This window comes from Acipenser ruthenus, chromosome 35 (assembly GCF_902713425.1).
Source record: "Acipenser ruthenus chromosome 35, fAciRut3.2 maternal haplotype, whole genome shotgun sequence".
NCBI classification, from domain to species: Eukaryota; Metazoa; Chordata; class Actinopteri; order Acipenseriformes; family Acipenseridae; genus Acipenser; species Acipenser ruthenus.
Window position 1 is genome coordinate 5,428,296 of NC_081223.1, and position 17,338 is coordinate 5,445,633.

At 37.8% G+C, this 17,338-nt stretch overlaps 1 long non-coding RNA gene and 1 pseudogene across 1 annotated transcript in view; both read left to right on the top strand.

Moving 5' to 3' along the window:
- Positions 1-1,051: 1,051 nt before the first annotated feature.
- Positions 1,052-17,338, top strand: part of LOC117968432 (uncharacterized) — a 43,599-nt gene continuing 27,312 nt past the window's right edge. Inside the window, exons 1-2 of the long non-coding RNA XR_004662295.2 lie at positions 1,052-1,216; positions 1,304-1,362. This is a non-coding gene — a long non-coding RNA (uncharacterized LOC117968432). The remainder of the gene's footprint in view (positions 1,217-1,303; positions 1,363-17,338) is intronic.
- LOC131705584 (small nucleolar RNA U3) lies at positions 11,835-12,009 on the top strand (annotated as a pseudogene).

Sequence of the window (17,338 nt, forward strand, 5' to 3'; positions counted from 1 at the left end):
AACCGCTAGGTTAGTCGAGTGTTTGGTTTCCTAAATTCTTGGACTTTTTTTGCACAAAATTAAATTACTCGAAGGAGGAGCGCCATCTACTGGTACTGGAAATACATTCAATCTCTGCTTTATTAGAGTTTTGCTGCCTGCTAGTGGTCGAGACGGTTACCACAGTTAGAGTGTATTGATACACTCTAAAATTACAGTCAAACATTATTAGTTACAATTGATCTTCATAGAAATCCTGCTATGGGATGTGGTCAGCTGGCTTGACAATATTAAACTATTAAAAAACAATGAATGTATAATACAAATAACAGTATTCTGCTTTCTAGAATGCATATTTTAAAAAAGAGATTATATTTCCTTTTATATAGTACTGCATTTTGTTGTCACCTTGTATGAATTGATGGGGTTTTATGTATTTAGGTGTCTTTTTAAAGATGTTTGTCTTATGACAACTGCTGTCTTAATAATAAAAATAAGAAATGACTCATTTTGAATGCATGCAAGATTTTAATAAACTGTAATATCACAGCCTCTTTATCCTTTCGTGTTTGATTTTCAGATACTGTAAACGTCATCTTAGCATGACGTCTGCTTTTGCTCAGGGCCGAGTTTGTATCTGTTCCCTGCAGACGGATCTGTGCAGCAACACGTGTGCTGATTGAAGAAACCCCCCTAGCTTGTGTTTCATTCAGGTATCACCGAGACTTGAGAAGCAGTGTAATGCTCACAGTGTCCAGCTGGGGGAGCTGAGAACTAAGGTTGCGTGGAAAAGAAGCAGCTCACACAGATATTGGAGGTTCTCGAATTCAACAGTTTATTGCAAGCAGGGATTCTATACTCAGCAAGTAAACAGTGCCGTCGTCCAGTTCATGCGCTCGGTATATCACCCACCAAATAATATTATTACAAAATAATACCACAGCCTCCACAGAAACGGAGCACAAACAGTGTGTGTGTGTGTGTGTGTGTGAGAGAGAGAGAGAGACTGTGTGTGTGTGTGAGACTGTGTGTGTGTGTGTTGCGTGCGTGCGTGCGTGCGTGTGTGACTGTGTGCACCGATAATTGAAGTCGCATTTTGAACCCACAGATGGATGTATTCTGATTGTATGAATATCATGGAGAGGTGTTTGTTTGCTTACTCTGGTGTTTAACATAGATTTGCGTTACAGGGAGGATGTCAGACAAACACCTGTCAGCACTAAGAAACAAACCACAGGTACGTGATACGACGTTTTACATACCCTGCTAATGAGCTTTTTTTTCAAAATAGAAATGATGTTTAAAATCATATTTTTTTTCAAAGGGCAATGTGAAAACACGGGTTCTGGCGGAAGGCACGCCAGACCGAAGATAAGATCAGAGGTACATTATTATTATTATTATTATTATTATTATTATTATTATTATTATTATTATTATTATTATTTTTTTATTTTTTTATTTTTTGTTATTGCGTCATTTTCTCATTAGGTCTAAATACATATACACGTATACAAACACATACATACATAGATACACTTACAGATATTAAAATGTAATTTCACCTTCTCTCTTGGTTTACTTGTAAGCCCTTCTTCCAGCGCGTAATCAGCGTGTAAACCAAGTGAGACTAGAGCCCTAAAATACTCCAATGAAGTAATATGAATTCATGATAATCTCACGCGGCTTCTTTTGAACAGACCTGTATTCCTTTCATATGTCAATACTGTATGACAGAACAGCAAAAAGACGAGAGAAAAAAAAAAAAAGACCGGAGCTGGACAGATTATTAGAAACACCTGTGCCATGTAGCACACACTTCCGTGTAACTGCACTTTCCCTCGTAGCGCTGAATACTTTGATATGCAAATAGCAGCACCGCTTTGCATTATGATATTTGAATGTATCCAATAAATATTTGTAACAATATCAAATAATTAAATGTAATATATGTAACCCCTGCTTTAAAAATAATTGAAATGCACAATAAAAATAATTGTATCCTCATACATTTCATTGTTAAATATATTTTATATATACAGTACTGTGCAAAAGTTTTAGGCAGGTGTGAAAAAATGCTGTAAAGTAAGAATGCTTTAAAAAATAAACATGTTAATAGTTTATATTTATCAATTAACTAAATGCAAAGTGAGTGAACAGAAGAAAAATCTACATCAAATCAATATTTGGTGTGACCACCCTTTGCCTTCAAAACAGCATCAATTCTTCAAGGTACACTTGCACACAATTTTTGAAGGAACTCGGCAGGTAGGTTGGCCCAGACATCTTGGAGAACTAACCACAGTTCTTCTGTGGATTTAGGCAGCCTCAGTTGCTTCTCTCTCTTCATGTAATCCCAGACAGACTCGATGATGTTGAGATCAGGGCTCTGTGGGGGCCATACCATCATTTCCAGGACTCCTTGTTCTTCTTTACGCTGAAGATAGTTCTTAATGACTTTCGCTGTATGTTTGGGGTCGTTGTCATGTTGCAGAATAAATTTGGGGCCAATCAGATGCCTCCCTGATGATATTGCATGATGGATAAGTATCTGCCTGTACTTCTCAGCATTGAGGAGACCATTAATTCTGACCAAATCCCCAACTCCATTTGCAGAAATGCAGCCCCAAACTTGCAAGGAACCTCCACCATGCTTCACTGTTGCCTGCAGACACTCATTCGTGTACCGCTCTCCAGCCCTTCGGCGAACAAACTGCCTTCTGCTACAGTCAAATATTTCAAATTTTGACTCATCAGTCCAGAGCACCTACTGCCATTTTTCTGCACCCCAGTTCCTGTGTTTTCGTGCATAGTTGAGTCGCTTGGCCTTGTTTCCACGTCGGAGGTATGGCTTTTTGGCCGCAAGTCTACCATGAAGGCCACTTCTGACCAGACTTCTCCGGACAGTAGATGGGTGTACCAGGGTCCCACTGTTTTCTGCCAATTCTGAGCTGATGGCACTGCTGGACATCTTCCGATTGCGAAGGGAAGTAAGCATGATGTGTCTTTCATCTGCTGCAGTAAGTTTCCTTGGCCGACCACTGCGTCTACGGTCCTCAACGTTGCCCGTTTCTTTGTGCTTCTTCAAAACAGCTTGGAGAGCACATCTGGAAACCCATGTCTGCCTTAAAATTTCTGCCTGGGAGAGACCTTGCTGATGCAGTATAACTACCTTGTGTCTTGTTGCTGTGCTCAGTCTTGCCATGGTGTATGACTTTTGACAGTACACTGTCTTCAGCAACCTCACCTTGTTAGCTGAGTTTGGCTGTTCCTCACCCAGTTTTATTCCTCCTACACAGCTGTTTCTGTTTCAGTTAATGATTGTGTTTTAACCTACATATTGAATTGATGATCATTAGCACCTGTTTGGTATAATTGTTTAATCATACACCTGACTATATGCCTACAAAATCCCTGACTTTGTGCAAGTGTACCTAAAAGAATTGATGCTGTTTTGAAGGCAAACAGTGGTCACACCAAATATGGATTTGATTTAGATTTTTCTTCTGTTCACTCACTTTGCATTTAGTTAATTGATAAATATAATCTATTAACATGTCTATTTTTGAAAGCATTCTTACTTTACAGCAATGGGCCAAAATCACTCTGACACTGTGTGCAAAGCTGGTACATACTTACCCCAAAAGACTTAAAGCTGTTATTGCAGCGAAAGGTTGCTCTACCAAATATTAATATGTGGGGGTTGAATACTTATGCAAGCAAGGTATTTCAGTTTTTTTTTATTTTTCTTAAAAATATTTCCCAACATAAAACCAATGTCACCTTACAATAATTGATTTTGAGTTTCAGTGTTTTAAAATAAAATATCAAACAGAACAAAATTTCAATGTACCATTTGTAATTCAGTAATATGAGAGAATTGGTCAGGGGTCTGAATACTTTTGCAAGGCACTTTATATATATGTATATAATTATTTATTTTATAAAAGCTGTAGAATTTTCAAAACTGCATTGTATGGGTGTAGTTTATTAAATTTGCAAATAAGTATATGGGTCTGTCAGTATATAATGTTGCAGGAATCCAGGTACTTGGGAGTACACTCTGAGGTACTGCAAGTGAAATGCACGGTGTGTTCCCAGTAAAGCTGGAACAGCATCTGAAGCAGTTCTGCCTGAGAAAAGTTTGAAATAGTGTCCCTCACGATAATGACTTCTTAAACATGTTGTTTGCAATGCAGAGAATAAGGCGAGGAGATTATTTTTCTTGGGTTTGCGTGTATTTTTCAAGCTCCTCTGTAGATACATTCTGAAAGATATGTACAGTAATGTATAATTGTGCTTAGCTTCATGAAAGAAAAACTGCTTAACTGAGCTTTTAATTTATTGACTCAATAGATAGCATTATCATGTGAAGTCAAGACAGTACATAATCCAGTTTCATACATTTAATTGAATGCGCTACCTTGTGTTTTCAAACATGTTTTGTTAAAAAAAAAATTATAAGCAGCTCTCTCATGTATTAGAATTCAGCAAAATAAAAATAGACTGTGGTTATTGTTCCCCTAAAAACAACTAGCAGCCTTTGTTTCTGTGGGAAAAAAAAATGCTCTCTCTCTCTCCATATGATAAATCTTTTCTTGTGCAAAGCATTATACATGATCCAATGTCCAGTGGAGTATATTGTGTCAGATTTTTTTTGTTTACCTTATATACAGGCAAAACTGAAACAGGCTTCCTTCCTTCCTTTATCAGATTTGGTTTGCTCGTCAATGTACTGAATTGCAGGCAGCATTCTAGGCTCATCCTAAAATAGAATGGCTCAATATTAAAGAGGTAAAAGGAACAGAGACCTTGTACAAAGGAACTGTCATTTTTGCTATTTGGTACAGCAAATGCCACTCCCGATATTCATTGAGAAAAGCAAAACCAGTTCATGGGTGTGTTCTGAATTACTATTTTGTTCAGTTGTAGTTCCACGCATGTGCAATGCTGGAGAGCTTTCATGGAGCTGTGGGATCCAGCTCTCCTCTTCCATTAGCATAATGAAAGTGTGGGATTGTAATTCCAACAAGAGGCAGGGGCTCATGAAGTAGGGGAGGGAAGTAGGAGTCGAAAAGGATAATAAACAGTTGTATTCGTGCTTGTTTTCCGATATTCTTAACCTTTCCCTCTCCCCCTCTCTCTATCTCTCCAAACATACCCCTCTCCCTCACTCTTGTCTTCCCAAATCTCCCGGTCATTTCCACGCACCGTTTTATATCCCCTCGCTCCCCCTCGCACCTTACGCAGACCCCCGCTCCCTTTGCCAGAAGGACAAGGTGTGTGTGTGCGTGTGTCTGTGCGTTTGTGGTGTGTGCGTGCGTGTGTGTGTGTGCGTGTGTGTGTGTGTGTGTGTGTGTGTGTGTGTGTGTGTGTGATCAGAAGCCCGAATTATACTTAATTCAGTTTTTTTTTCCACAAAATTTAATTACTCGAAAACTCCATCTATTAGTACTGGCAAGGAAACAAAACATTTCTGGATTATTAGGGTTTTTCTGTCATCTAGTGGTCTACACAGTTAGAGCAGTTACTGTAATTTATACACTCTGCAATGACAGTCAAACATTCTCATGCGTTACAATTGGTCTTCATGGAAATCCTGCTATAGGATGTGATCATGTGGTCACTATAGACAAGTCGTTCTTTACAGAGGTTTGGCAGTATTAAACGATACAAAAATAATGAATACACAATATAAACAATAGCATTCTACTTTCTAGAATGCATATTTCAAAGATAAAAAATAAATTTCCTTTTATATTGTACTGATTGTTAGTTGTCACCTATGAATTCATGAGTTTTTAAGTATTTAGGAATAATGTTAAAAATATGTATATTTCATGGCAACTTCAGTCTCTTATCCTTTCGTGTTTGATTTTCAGATACTGTTAACGTCATCTTAGCATCGCGTCTGCTTTTGATAAGTCCGAGTTTGTATCCGTTCCCTGCAGACAGATCTCTGCAGCAACACGTGTGCTGATTGAAGAAACCCCTAGTTTGGGTTGCATTCAGTCATCACCGGGACTGGAGGAAGGGGTGTAATGCTCACACTGTCCAGCTGGGGGCGCGGAAAACTCACAAACAATATATAATATAATATAGGCCAACTATAGTTGTGATATTGCTTCGGCTATTTGCAATTGTCTTTTGTAATAATAATAATAATAATAATAATAATAATAATAATAATAATAATACTTGGGCCAATACAATTACAGTTGGCATTTTTTGCAAACATGCCACACCTTGTTAGCTGTCACTCATTGACCAGGTGATGGGAATTAGGAAACAGACTTGCCCTGCCCCTTTGCCCTCCTGTTTATTCATTTGTATTATTAACAATGATTTTAGGGGAGGTGATTAAAAAAAACGGTTCAAAGCAGTTTTTTTGCATCCACCAATCAGGTTGTGTCATTTGTTTTTGTTGGGTTTTTAAGGGATTTACCATTCCACTAGAGGAGAGCTGCATGGATAATTTACATTTTTATTCAATCCCAAATGAAAAGGCTGACACCTGGAATATATTGTTTATTGGTATTTAATAAGACTGTTAGAGACCCCCAGGCACTATTAAAGCTGTTGCTTTTCATAAAGACCTGCTTTAATGATGCACTGTGATGATGATGAGTGCACACTGGCCAGAGCTGGCTTTCATGTTCTTATGCACTCAGTGCAGTCATGCTGCTCTCTCTGTGCAAACATGTGTTGTGTGTTTCAGCAGCGCATACATGAAAACCAAGGACTCGTCTCAGTTGTGGTCAATGCTATGTTTTGTTTTTTGATAGATAGATGGGCTGTGGTTATAGTCTTGAATTGTATTTGATGAAGATCAATGTGGATTTAAACAATGAAAGGACCCTTTGCACACCAACCACAGAGTTGTTTCCATTATTGCAGCTTTTCTTTGAAAGGTGTTGCTGTTGTAATTTGTATGTTGAGACTTATTTCTACTTATTAATATATTGAAAAAAGATGTTTCAGAATTCAACTTAAATCGTTTGCAACAGATTTTAAACACATGCTAGTAGTTGCATCTTTTAATCTTTTAAATTTGTAGTTTTGTGTGCAGGTATGTTTTCAATTCAGTTGGTTAAGAAGTCTTGTTACATTCTTAGACTTGGTTTTACAAGAAGAAGAAGAAGAAGAAGAAGAAGAAGAAGAAGAAGAAGAAGAAGAAGAAGAAGCAGAAGAAGAAGAAGAAGAAGAAGAATTTAAAACTCAATTATCTTTAAATTCTATATTTTACAATGTACAGGTTTTGACATTACACACAGATGTCTGATTTAACCTCTTTGGATCACACTGCTTACAGTTCTATATTGTAAATAGCAAAAGGATACAAAGAAAAAAAACAGTTGTAATTCTAACAGCTTTGATTATTAAATGCTTATCTTGGACAAAACAATTCTGTAGCAATATAAATCCTATTAGGCCCTCCATTACAACTTCATCAAACTCAAGCATACACCATCTGTATGAAAATACAAAAAGGATTCTGGTCAGAATCTTGGGAAGAATTATAATGTTTTTTTTTTTATATATATATCTGTTTCCACTACCCACGTGCACACGGAACCGCCACCCGATACGCATGCCAGCGTCAGTGACACATTGTCGCTGGAGATGAAAACCGCTCAGTGCCTACTGGCGCTGGTGTATAACACCTGTAACATGTTAAACCAGCGCTCAGTGCCGCACCGCCGCGGACCAGCAGCCAATTGCAAGCTAGCAAGCCAATGTAGAAAGTGTCACATGACCAGTGTTCGTGTGGTGTTTTAGCTTGCTGAAATCATCTTCAGAAACTTTATTTTTATTTTTGATGGCTCACATTGTAAGTGATAATCTGGAAGACGAGACTCCCCTTTCAAAGCGCGTCGAAACAAGCAATCAGCAGCGACAGTGCTTCCGGGCAGCTTTTGTCAAAATTCTCTTTTTATATTTATTTTCTGTTAACTTTAGTTTATGGATAATCTTGTTTGCTTTTAAACCAATTAAATTGTTACAAAAACAACTATTCTATAGTCCATTCATTTTAATTCCGTACATGGTCTTGTTGTACTAGTGCTAAAATATACACTACCTTTTTTCTTTATATATTTACCCGAAACTTTGCTTAATATAATTTTAGAAAATGACATGTCAGCACTGTGCTTGCACCGAGAGCGCATCTACGGTGAAAATAAAAATACTGCTAAAAACAAAACAGTATTCGGTTCAACAGAGACAGTTAGTAACTTAAAAACAAATAAGCTAAATGCTCCGTGTCTGTTTGTGTAGTTTTAAATTTGAATGTTCCGCCCCTGCTTGCTCTGCGACGCTCAGCCAATAGGCAGGGATGGGACGTTGTAAAAAAATGTGGGAAATGTCGTTTTAAGACCTTGAAATATACCTTTGCTTCTATGCCTGATCCCACATTTCCCACAATTCTTTTCAAGCTTTGAGAGCTGAAAACAATGAAAAAAGTTATAATTATGCAAATAATCAGTTCAATTAAGGGTCTAGTTAAGTAATTGAGAGCTCTGTTGGCATGAAAACCAGCAGGCACAGTGTGTCCTCAGGACCGGTTTGGGAGCCACTACGTTTGATGATGCCCACAGATACAACTTTTCAAGCTATTTATCTATGAAGTTTGACCTTTTTGACACATTTTAATTACATTATATCTATGTATGCAAAATGTATTCTCTCAAATCCGCATTATTCAGCATCACATAGCTTTTACACTTCCTACAGACAAGTAAATAACAGAAGCTAATACTTCTACCCAACGTGTCTTACCTGCTATAGGTATTATTTGATCGTTCCGTTTCCATTGGCTCTTCTAGTAGTCGTAAGTTTGCACAATGGTAACCTGCAGCACGGCATGCTCCTGGTTTATTTTCCTTAATGTTTCCATTACCGAGTATTCTAAAGAACATATTCATTTTCAAGCCTGAGTAATCCTGAAAATATGTGAAAGAACCGAAAATAAAAGTCAGAACATCGCAAATGTTTGAATCTTGAAATCCTCATCACATGTCTCATTAGGAAAATTAAAGACAGCCGTGCGTATTGCTGTTATTTTTTATTTAACAACCAAAAAAACAGAGTTCTTTGTTTTCATTATAGCACAACAGTGTGTATTTGCCTATAGTAAAATAACATTTTCACATGAATATCCCTGAGTACTTGCTGGTATATTAAAGATACCAAAGCTTCCTTTGCCAGTGCCTTTTTTAGGAGAAGTTTTTTTTTTCTTTCAGTGCATTGCTGGCTTTGTTAAGCAGCTTGTCTGTTATCTTAAAGGGCTCCAAGTCGGTGGTCATCTCTCTGCAAAGATGGGTTTACTTCGCAGAGGGAACATATGTGTAACACAGAACTAGAGACATAAAGCTGGATAGCTTGAGATGAGAAGAGCTGGACAAGACAATGACGTAAAACACTCTGAACTCTCATGTCTCACCGGGTCAGGCAGCATCCTGTGGCTGCTGGCAGGCTATTGAGAATGAGAGACAGAACAAATAAGGACAAAGCTCTCAGTCCAGGTCGAAACCGGGCGGCGTCTCTTAGCTGCTGGACGAACAAACAGAATGAGAAGACAAACATAAAAGACACTCCGTCACTACTCAGTGCAGCATCCCCAGGCAGCGTGGCTGGCAAATGGGCGGCGTGGAGAGTTAGGATAAAGAGCCCGGCCCGACTCGGCCAGCCAGAAGGGGCAGAAAGGTGCTCGGACTAGAAATGAAACAAGTTAGATGGGATAGCAAGGTTGTAGCCTTGGTGAGGCTAGCACATGAGCTGCGACTGGATAGTTGTGGCAGGGGGTCCCCTCTAGCCGGCGAGGAACCGCCGGGGACAAATAGAAAAGAAGGAGAGATTGACATGCAAGCTACCTAACGGGATTGCCCATATCGCTCTGGTCACGTCCTTTTTACCTGACCAGACAGAGCAGCGCAAGATAATGGCAGAGAGACTTGTACTTGATTGAAACTGAACCGCCCCCCTCCCACCAGGAAGTAATTTGCATGGCTAATCCCGACACCACTGAGAGCTGCCAGGGGGCTAGAGAAGCCAAATACAAACATACAAATTGGAAGCTCAGCGAGAGAACGCCCTCTACAGCGTCCACCGAATTACACCTAAAGGTTAACATTAAAAATCTAAAACTAGCTACGCCCCTGCAATTAATCATATATATCTTCCATAGTGCCCCAAAGAGCGTTTTCCACGATTTAAGATTCTTTAGAGAGACTGAATATTGGAATTGGCAGCCGAAACTGGGGGATAAAACTGCCTGTGATCAAAGTGGACAGAAAAGTTGCATACTTTGCATCACGTATTTGGGAGAAAAGAAAACGGATCATCTCTGAATTGCAACGTTTCCATGGTTCGGCCCGGCCACTGCCGTGTGACTGGTTAAAACGATGTTCATTTTTTTTTTTTTTTTTTTTTTTTTCTGCTGCTTGGTAATTCTGTCATGAGGCAGCTGTAGCAGAGTGGCGCAGCGGAAGCGTGCTGGGCCCAGCGGTCGATTGCTCAAAACCATCCTCTGCTAGCTTGTGTTTCTTCTGTTAGCAAAGGAGTTTTTCTAAAATATTAACTGAAGGCAATTAATTAATATTACATTCAAGGATGATATAATGCGCAAGGATACTTGTCTTTCATAAGAGCTGAAATAAATTATAGCTCTTTGAGATTATATATGTTACTATCGGTTTGTTTAGAAATTTACTTAATTATATTACAACTGTTCTAAAAAAAGAATGTTATCTCGAAAAAGGAGGCTTGTCAAGCCGAAATAGCTCAGCTGGGAGAGCGTTAGACCGAAAATCTAAAACAACAATATTTTCGTTTTGTATTATTTTCAACTAAAAAAAAAGAACACATGTTTTTCTTCAGTGTAATTGGAGGTAATAATAACGTATTACAGTGTCATTTTCTAATGTGATTAAGAAAAGCAGAAAGCACCGTCCTTGGGTGGGCTTGAACCACCAACCTTTTGGTTAACAGCCTAATGCGCTAACCGATTGCGCCTCAGAGACAGCTCTGCTCAGCTGTTGCTGAGACCACGTCTAAGAAGAAAGCAACACTGGGCAGGAAAGTCTAATCACAATGACATGTATTCAAACTAATGCAAGCAAACTTCAAGCCATTTATATTTATTCCCAAATAACACAAACTCTTCCATTGCTAAAATATATTTAAAAAAATCTACGTTTGTCCTTCTCGGAAGGCAACGATGGAGGGCGTACTGCAGTTTTTCAGTCCTGGGAATATTACTAATTAGCAGACTGTGCTTTAAAATACATATGTAGGGCGGGCATCTCTGTTACAAAGAATTGTCACACTTTGTATTTATCTCCATAATGCTTTGGGACTAAATACGCAAATACAGCGAACGCGCAACCATTTGAGCTAATTCCCCTTAAATTATGCCAGCGATTCTCATAGGCTACATCGCAGCTTGATACGAGCAATACAGATTGTCCTATAGTTTTATTTTATTGGTAATGCAGTCTGCCATTTGCAAATTCAAAAAATAAATTGAGTAACTAAATAGCAAATATTTCGACTAGAGGTATGTTTTCAATTTCTTCAAAAAGTAGTCTTAGCTCGTTGATTCAGTCGATTTAAAATCCACCTCTGTCCCGAAGCAGCAGCGCTGTGTGCTGTGGCTCGTGCTTGTTTGACGAGACAGGCAATACAAAATGCCAAAACCTGGTTTTTAATCACACAACAAACTTAAGGTATGCTTTAACGGCTTGGCTGTCTCAAGTTAGTTTGTATTGTTAATGTAACACCTCGTTTTTGCCCAGTCATTGTATCATATGAAGTAGAGCTTGCCATTTGGGGGCGACGGTCTGCCAATAAAAGTTGAGACTATATTTGAAATGATCATTTCTAGAGTGAAACATGTTTTGAAGGGATTTGTCTCGGTATCCACCAGGAAGAGTGGGAGTGTTTTCTTCTCAGCACCTGCTCGCTGCTAGTGATGACCACTCCAATCTTCAGTCGGGGGTTGTTGAAGGAAGGGGACACATTTTGAGTGCGTGTCTCATACTGGTAGAAACGCAGAAAAAAGAAACCATCAAGCCTACAATTGTTCAGTTGTTAAAATCAATACACATTACAGGTTTGTACAGTGAATTACATACAATCCGTTACATTTTCTTTCTACAAAGTAGCATGATCCATATTGACTAAATCTCCACTAATCACACGCATCTCAGATTTAAAGTCCGCTTTTGAATTCCTTTCATTTAACCAAACTTCAAACAGATTCACAGCCCATTTACATTTTGCGCGAGTACTTCCTGAAAATCGATCCCTTGCAAAGATATTGTAGCGAGCACAGGGATTAATGGAGACACGCACACAATAGCTCTTTTAGGTAATACAGTTTATTAAGCAGCTAACAGCAAGTCAGCGCCAACCAACCAACAGCACTACTCTGCCTCTCAGGGTGACATTCACATACTTAACAAACAACACCGGAAGGGTAATAACAATTACAAGGAAATGCATAGAACAGTACTGGAACTTTTACAATAACAAACAAATAAACACAACAACAATAATTCCGTTTCTCCCCTACCATAGTTCGTACTCCCAGCATCCTCTGCTGCACATTAACCAAATGTAGGGGACTGGCTCCGGGCACAGCGCCCTATTCGCCGACAGGTGGCAACGGCGAGTCAGTCCAGCCGTGCCCGTTACAATATTAACTTCTTCATCCGTTTTAGGTGCAGCAAAACGCTTACATTCCGCTTTCTCCTTTGTTTTTTTCATTTTTTTTTTCTAATGCCACCTTCATGGTCTAAATTTAAAACAAAGTCCTCGTTGCTATCTTCACTTATAACACAATACGTTGCCTGTGTCAATGGAATATCAGGTTCAGACTCGGAACTCATGACGGCAAACTAGCAAACGCATACACAATGTAGCCTATTAATATAAACATCAATTACCAAATTAGATTTCAATTACTCTCATTATTGAACAATTGACAATTAGGAAGAAACGTGTTAAATGGGATAAACCACGGTAAGTGTTGAATCGGTGGATTATTTTACCGATTCAACATTTACCGTGGTTTATCCCTTACGAAACTCTATTTTAGTCCGATTTAAAATGGAAATTAAAATGGTATTGAGTGCTGACACGAGTTTGGTATCAGCTGTTGATTTCCTTGAAACAATATTTTATGGTAAAATGAACACATTTATTCCTTTCAAAAATAAGTAAAATTGAACTGTCAAATGAGGGATTTGAACCCACACCTCTATTTGGAGACAAGAATACACCATTCTTTGGAAAGACAGAGTTCTGGAGTCTGGAGCCTTAGACCACTCGGCCATCCTGACAAGCTGCGATGATCATACTAGAAAACCGCATTATTTATTTCAGCACAGACTAGGGTTGTCATATCAAGACCCGATTGGGTTTATTACGCACATACCAACTGTTGCTCCATGAATGATGTAATGACAACTGTAAAAAAAGAAACGGATTGAAGTCAACCCAAAAAAGTAAGTTGATTTATTTCAATATCGTTATAGCTATAAACGATGCAAGCATTTTACAATAGCAATTGCTATATGACAGTGACTAATAAGTAATTTTGTTGCAGTACTGTATACAACGTGAACAGAATCAGACATTGCTCCGTTGCCTCGAAGAAACATCTACAATTTGTATTTAAAAAGGACGTCGAACGAGGGGCTCGAACCCACGACCCTGAGTTTAAGAGTCTCATGCGCTACCGACTGAGCTAGCCGGGCTGACTGGTGGAAGTTTCTTTCACTGTAACCAAATGAGCTATTAATTTGTCGTCTTATTTTAGAATACTAAAAGACACAACCAAAGATTCCAAATATAATCCACTGAACGTCACCAGAAACACCTTTGATGACACAAAGTCGTATGACACAAACTCTAAGAATGTTATACCAGATTCATTGGCGCTTAGAAACAACTGCAGCCTCCCTGCCTCAATACAAATAATACCAAATGAAAAATCGAATTACATGTATTTAAAAATGAATGGTCTCATCCATATGGAACGATTGGTTCTGCATTTATACAGTATCAACCTTAATCTGAGTTGAGAGGCACCCAACCTGTGGAGGATTTTAAATGTGAGAAGATGTGAATACAGTCAAATACATTTGCATCATTCTGTATATATATTTTGTATATATCAAGTAACTGTAGCTTTATTTTTAATTTTTTTAACATTTTTTTTTATTTATTTTCTAACTGTAGCTTTATTATCATAATGAAAACACATTACGCATGACTACAGTTCTGTAACAAAATGACAATAAGAACCACAAAAATTGATTGAGAGGAACGGTACAAGTTAGAAAAACTTGTTTGAAACTACCGTGTCTCTATACAGCTCAAAGAGTTTAGATGTTTTTACCATGTTGTAACACATTTCAACAACAGCGCAGTGGCGCAGCGTGCTAAGGTCGTGTGCTCTTCAAGAACGTCATGTTGCAAGTTCAAACCTTGGTATTTTTTTTCCTGCGATATGTGCTGTTTTGAAACATAAATAATTTGTTTAATATAAATGGTGTGGATATCAAACTGCTTGCACACCCTGGTTTGTTTTGACGTTGACCAACATGTGGAATCACATGATTGGTAGATGTCCAGTTATTTAGCTTTTCTGTTTGAATAGTCGCTACACACCCTTAAAAAGTAGACGGAAGAGGAAGAAGAAGATGAAGAAGAATTATTTTACCTTAGTTTGACGACTTATATCATTGTGTATAAGAGGTAGCCGTTCCACTCTGTCGCTAATGTTAGCCACCAGCACACCACCAACAGAAGAAAAAAAAAGTTTAGAACCTTTGGGGAATGTTACAAACGTTTGCTTCGTTGAAGGCACCTCTGCAGTGGAGTGGCCCTCCAGGACCTTGATTGGCCTCCCCTGCTTTAGCAAATGCAACAGCAGATAAAGCTCCTGGTGATATTGAGGTCTTTATTTGTTTTTACAGCTAGATATTGAATGAGACAAATAAACAATATTGTAGTAACACATTATTATTATTATTATTATTGTTATTATTATTATTTATTTCTTAGCAGACGCCCTTATCCAGGGCGGCTTACAATTGTTAGAAGATATCACATTATTTTTACAAACAATTACCCATTATGCAGTTGGGTTTTTACTGGAGCAATCTAGATAAAGTACCTTGCTCAAGGGTACAACAGCAGTTTGTACGACCCTCCGGTCAAGAGTCCAGAGCCCTAACCACTACTCCACACTGCTGCCCTATCATCCACTAGGTGTTGCATATGCTCCCATTGTTTGTACACTATGCCAATTACCAATTTCTTCATGAGAAGCTAAATGAAAGATGTTACTGTTGCTTTTAGTAATGTGTGAATCCTCAATGCTATCACATGGTGGTGACATTGTGGAGCAGTGGCTGCCTGTTACTTCAACAGGTGAGAGCTGAAGTTCTTTCCTGTCATAAAGATTAGTGCTTTGAGCAGAGCTTTGTGAAGCACTCCCTATCAGCTTGTGCTTTTGTCATAACAAGGAAACTCACAGCAGGGATTTTTATAATCTGAAAGATACACTGCCTTGGATAAGCAGTGGTTCAAGGATGAAAATGTGTATGATTTTAATGTTATTTGGTCTAATTCTTAATTAGTAACCAAATCCCCATTTCTGGCGCATATCAGAATTCAATCCATAGTAACTAACTTGAATTGTTCTGCTTCTAAGATTCCTCTGGGTGTTTGTGCTGAATAATAAGCCAGTGCTGGAGCAATGATTTTAAAGGCATGCATAAAGGGTCAATGCTAATTGTGCCATTTTAATTAATGGCAGATTGTTATAAATGCAAACATTTTTCTAAATAAAAAATATTAGAATTTTTTTTAAAACATGTGGATCTTTTCCTTCTCCATACACGTCCCTCATGTAAAATCATTTTTTATTTCACGTTTAATGCACCTGGCAGTCTAGAAGTGTAATTAAAACATACATTGGGAAGTAAATGATCCTCTATAGGTTGTAGCTTTACCATGTGATAGTGTTTTTTCCCTTGACGAGAGCAAGTCACTGAATGTAAAATGGAATTTCATTCACAAGTGATCCAATTCCAGCAGCACAACCCATCAGCTCTGGGTACAATTCTAAAGCAGCTCCAGTATGTCTAAAAAATGATTGTTTTATTCCAAGTGGTTGTATTTGAATGTCTTAACAATGACCAAATATCTCATTAAAATACACTGCCTTCAAAGTTGAAGTTGTTCTGATGACATGAGCAACCCAGGGCACTGCCTGAGGTCAACAAAGCTGAAAACCCCAGAGAGAAATCCAAACAAAAAATAAAACATTATTAATAATAATAATAATAATAATAATAATAATAATAATAATAATAATAATAATAATAATAATAATAATAATAATACAACTTGGAAATGATGTGTTAATGATTAAAAGCATGTATAATTAATTTGAATATAAGAACAACACTGATAAAATGAAAATACTAATTAAACTTTAAAAGGGGAGCAGCATTCAGATCATGCAGTAGTAGCATTCAGTGTCACCAATGTATTTCCGGTGTCCCAGGAAATAAGTAGATCAGGAAAAAAGTTGATCAAGCTCTAGAATTTAAAGGGGAGGTTCCATTGTTTTTAATGTAAACGAGCCTAGGCTAGGAAATAAGTAGATCGAGTCAGGAAATAATTAGATCGGATATATCAATGAACAATAAATAATTTAAAATTAATGTTGTAAGTATAATTTATATCAATTAATGGATCGGATTTATTCTGCAGTATGCTGCTAGATAAGATGATGTGAATATCGCTTTAGATCCGATATATTAGCCTAACAAAAATGCATAATTTAAAATGACTTTTCTACGCATAATTTACATTAACATGTAGATCGGAAATATTCGACAGTATTACGCTAGATAAGGGAATGTGAATATCTCTGTAATATATATTAACAGCAACTAAATAATTAAAAATGAATTGTATGATTGTACATTTCTGATTGTGTACATTTAAATGTGTTACGTATTGACGTTATTTTGATTTCTGGAGGTGTTTTTGTTTTGGGAAGCACTACAGTATGGACAGCGATTGTCCAAAAGTTAAAGCATGAGTTTCAATCATGGAAAAAAATAAGCTCCATGCTGCGATTACTAACTAGGCCACGGTGCACATCCATCACACGATGTACTTGAAATACGTTGCTTATACAGTATTATTATTTTATATTTGTTCTTTCATTTATTTTTACATACAGTACTTTGTATAATTAGGACAGAAAATGAACAGGAGACAGGTTGTCATAGTGCATGTATTTCAATTACAAGTGTGGGAAGAAACAATATAT